This window comes from Trichechus manatus, unplaced genomic scaffold (genome assembly GCF_000243295.1).
Source record: "Trichechus manatus latirostris isolate Lorelei unplaced genomic scaffold, TriManLat1.0 scaffold00081, whole genome shotgun sequence".
Taxonomy (NCBI): Eukaryota; Metazoa; Chordata; class Mammalia; order Sirenia; family Trichechidae; genus Trichechus; species Trichechus manatus.
The window spans coordinates 9,424,545-9,429,493 of record NW_004444017.1 but is presented as its reverse complement, the minus strand read 5'-3'; the positions used below and the strand labels follow the sequence as shown (position 1 = coordinate 9,429,493).

Below are 4,949 nucleotides of genomic sequence, written 5' to 3'. Positions count from 1 at the left end.
AAAAACAATTATGCTACAATCCCAATACTTTAAGCATGGGCTGTCAACTCCTCGCTACCACTTAACCAAAAACCAAACCTGTTGCCGTCAAGTCGATTCTGACTCACAGCGACTCTATAGGACAGAGTAGAACTGTCCCATAGGGTTTCCAGGGAGTGGCTGGTAGATTCAAACTGCTGAACTTTTGGTTAGCAGCCATAGCTCTTAACCACTGCACCACCAGGACCTCACTTAGTAGCTGAATAATCCTGGCTGGGTTGTTTAGCAGCTGGAAAAATGAGGCTAATGATGGGTTAATTACTCTCCTTTTGTATTTCATTGTCTGAAAAACAGAGACAATAACACCTATTTCATTGGCTTGTTGTGAGGATTTACAATAAAATCATATAGCACAGTGCTTGGCACATCACATAGTAGGCATGTGAAAATGACTAATCCCTTTCCCAATGTTGATAAAATAACTCTCTTTCTATGAATGCAAGCTCTAGATGAAAGTGAGATTATCTTTAACTGATACAGTAATTTTTGCCATGGTGCACTTTGAAGTAATATGACCTTAGAATACTTGTTGCAATGCCTCTGGCTTCCACACCTACAATGCTCATACTGTCACTTTCCACACCGGTAAATTGACTGGCCCGTCTGTGAGATCCCCAAGCAAGTGACAGCAGCTCTTGAGGACTGGAAATTTATTTTCCTTATTCTACATGTACACTTGCAAAGAGAGGTCAAAGGAAGAGGTAATGACTCTGTTCGGGTCCACCCACATGCATGTGATGGGCCTCTGATGGTCCTGGAAAACTGCCAGCTGGAGGTCATGCATGATGAAGAGCACCAGCTCCGACCCAGAGACCAGGAGCATCACTTGGGAACCATGGCCTTTCATTAGGTGCGGGGAGGTGGGGCATCATGGTATCTGGCAATAGGAAGCTTTCGATCTGTTGCACCACAACATTCCCTTTATCCCTGAAATTTTGGACCCTAATTCATAAGCAGTGACAACCAGCTGCATGTCATTGTCATTTCTGTGCATTACCATTAGCCTGGCTGCCTCGTCACGGACCCAGCAGGCTCTGAAGCTCAGCCAAATGGGGAGACTGGTAGAGGGAGGAATTCTCATCTTCTGATGGATGTGTCACAGAGTGAATGTAAAACACCTTTGGACTTACGTCTGAATTCTGAGTAGAAGCAAACACCCAGTGTTTGTCAGGAGAACAGAGAAGGTTCACATGGTTGTTTCTAAATAAGTTCACTTTGGAGATCACCTGTAACTGAGGCACCGTGAATGTGTGGGGGTCCCCTTCCACATAGGCTGCCATCAGGAAGGGGCCATCCAGACACTCACAGGCTTCCAGAGCAGACGAGTACATTGGTAGGCAAAAGGAAGCCTATTCCCGCCTGTTCTTTCCACACTTTGGTCAGTCCCTGTTCATCCACAGTGACGACTAGCTGCAGCTGAGGGTAGGTCACCAAATTCACCAGGGCAGCAGGCTGCAGAGGGCTTGACCAGATCTCGGTTCCCTCATGTAAATCACAGGCACGGACAGTACACTCTGAAAACAGTGCAAACCACAGACTTCTCTCTTCCATCAAACCTGTACTCATTGGTTGAGATGTAAGCCAACTCATCTACTTCTCCTTTGTGTCCAGCAATGGTTTTGTAGATAAAGTCCTTCTCTGGCCGCCCAGATTCCATTCAGAATTCCAGCTCAGATCGGCAGAGATAGTACTGTTTCCATGTTTGTGTGCCCAGAACCACCTGGGAGGCTTTGTAGGAGGACCTGTGTCTCAGACATAGCTATCTCCACAGTTCTTTGGTTTTTGAAGCCTCTTTGCAGACCTTGCCACCTAGGCAGTGCAGAACCAGTGTTGCGCCTCCAGGAAGGAGATGTGCAGCAGCTCATCTGTCTTCTACTTCTGTGAATCCTCCAGGATGAAGCTCTAGAGGAAAAATTCCCATGCTACCATTTCAGTCTCAAGAGCACCACTATTTCTGAGAACATCTTCTAATTTGTTTCCGGTTTATACACTGGTGCATATACTGCGGGTGTGGTTACAATTTACTATTTACTTTCCAATAGCATTTTCCAGTGCCATATGCAAAATAGGGCACAGCTTTTGCTCTAAAAGGTTAAATCTATTGCTCTTCTTTTGCTTTTGTTACTTATACTAGATTCCTGTTTCTGTACTCAACTGAGTCCTAGTGGCTGTCTGCCTGTTATTTCACAAGTACGACTCTGTTATACTTTATCTAACAGTACAAATCCCTCCTTTTTACTCTTTTTTTTTTTTAATTTGTTGGAGCCCTGGTGGTACAGTAGTTAAGTGATACGGCTGATAACCAAAAGGTCGGCAGTTCAAATCCACCAGCCACTCCTTAGAAACCTTGTGGTTCTACTCTGTCCTCTAGGGTTGGTATGGGTTGTAACCGACTCGACAGCAATGGGTTTTCCTTTTCTCTGTGGCTTTGAATGAAGGTGTATGATTTATAAGTTCAGTGTGCAGTGAATCTGGGCCCAGCTTCTTTTAAAGAACTCGGTCATTGAATCCAGATTCTTCAAGCAACATAAATGTGGAGAATGCAATTGGCAATATCATAAATTACTTAGTTATTTAAGGTAGCTAAGAAAACAAAACATGGTTACTAACTACCAACAAAAGAAACAGGCTAGGCAGAGAGATAATAATATGTCAAGTTTAAAAAGGACTTTCTTCTTTCAAAATCAGCTCCTTGTTGTTGCCTAGATTACAGCACAGTAGCTGGGAAGCGGTGCTTCTTTTACACTTTTGACACCAAAGACATCTCAAGGTTTGGTAACCAAGGGGAGTATGTCAGTTGGCCTGAAAGAAATGCCTGGTATTTCTATAAGGCTTTGTCCCTCCCGTTATTTCTAAGTCTATTCAAGATAGGTATAAGACTTTCAATGCAAGTCTTCAAAATAAAATAAAAAGGGAAATAAAGACATTGACCTTTCAAGCTGTTTACTGATAAAAGGAAAAAATGTCTTGACTGAAAGGTAATATTAAATGTGAATACTTTTCAGAAATGCCTACAGACTATCATAAAAGGAAATGATAAAGCCAGAATCCTCATTTATTAGCACTATGATGCTAAATGTATGCTCAAAACACATAATAAGCAGGAAAATTAGTGTTAAGTCATTAAAAAATGACAGATTAAGAGTAATTCCATAGCAGACAGTTCACAAAAAATCAGGTAAATAATTGATTCATAAAAAATGATTTTTTTTCATATCCAAATGACTTTCAGAAGCTCTGGCAATGATTTTAACAAAGAATACATACTTAATTACTAGCTAAGTAGAAGAAAATAAAGAAACAAATACCTTTTATGACAATATATGCTGTGTTTATTAACCTAGCGGTCTAATAATGGCAAATTATAACAGAAGTAAATATCAAAATAGGCATTTAATTTTCCAATATCTTAAAAAAAGAACAATTTATCTAGTTGCTAATGGGGTTGATTACATACTTCTAATTGATGAGCTATACACAAATACTTTTTTTTGTCCTTACTGTGGTGAAAATATACACAACAAAACAATTGTCCATTCAAAAGTTTCTACATGTACAATTCAAGACATTGATTACACTCTGCATGTTGTGCAACCCTTGTCCCTATCCTCTTCCTAATTATTCCACCACCATGAACATAAACTCAGTGCCCCCCAAGGAAAAAATCCCCCTTTCCTCCTTCCTCCCACTCTTGGTAACCACTAATAATCTTTGCTTTCTATATATTTGTGCATTTCCTATAAATGATATCATACAGTATTTATCACTTTGTGACTGACTGACTTTGCTCAACATGTTTTCAAGGTTCATCCACGCTGTGGCAGGCATCAGGACATCAGTTCTCTTTATGGCTAAGTACTATTCCATCATATGTGTATATTACATTTTGTTTATGCACTCATCTGTTGATGGACATGTCAGTTGTATCTACCTTTTGGCTACTGTGAAAAGTGCTGCAATCAGCATTGGTATATGGGTTTCTGTTTGTGTTCCCACTTTCACTTCATTTTTAAAATTTTTATTTTGGCTTTATTTTATTGTACTTTAAGTAAAAGTTTACAATTCAAGTTAGTCTCTCATAGAAAAATTTATACATACACTGTTATGTAACTATAATTGCTCTCCCTATACTGTGACAGCACACTCCTTCTTTCTACCCCTAATTTCCCGTGACCATTAAACCAGCTCCTGACCCCCTCTGCCTTCTCATCTGACCTCCAGACAGGAGCTGCCCATGTAGTCTCATGTGTCTACTTGGGCTAAGAAGCACACTTTTCAAGAGTATCATTTTATGTCCCATAGTCCAGTCTATCTTTGCCTGAAGAGTTGGCTTCGGGAATGGTTTTAGTGCTGGGTTGACAGAGAGTCCAGGGGCCATGCTTTCCAGGGTTCCTTCAGTCTGTCAGACCATTAAGTCTTGTCTTTCCACTAAAATTTGAGTTCTGCACCCCACCTGTCTCCTGCTCCATCAGGGACTCTCTGATGTGTTCCCTGTCAGGGCGGTCATTGGTGGTAGCCGGGCACCATCTAGTTCTTCTGGTCTCAGGCTGATGCAGTCTCTGGTTTATGTGGCCCTTTCTGTCTCTTGGGCTAATACGTTCCTTGTGACTTTGGTGTTCTTCATTCTCCTTTACTCCAGGTGGGTTTGGACCAACTGATGCATCTTAGATGGCGGCTTGTTAACTTTTAAGACCCCAGACGCCACTCACCAAAGTGGGATGCAGAGCATTTTCTTAATAAACTTTGTTATGCCAGTTGATCTAGATGTCCCCTGAAAGCAATGGTCCCCAGACCTCTGCCCCTGCTACTCTGTCCCTCGAAGTGTTTGGTTGTATTCAGGAAACTTCTTAGCTTTGGTTTAGTCCAGTTGTGCTGACTTCCCCTGTAGTGTGTGCTGTCCTTCCCTTCAC

The 4,949-nt window shown here is 41.5% G+C and overlaps 1 pseudogene; it reads right to left on the bottom strand.

Annotated features, from left to right (window-relative positions):
- Nucleotides 1-506: 506 nt before the first annotated feature.
- LOC101357901 (F-box/WD repeat-containing protein 12-like) overlaps nt 507-4,949 on the bottom strand; it is a 14,243-nt pseudogene continuing 9,800 nt past the window's right edge.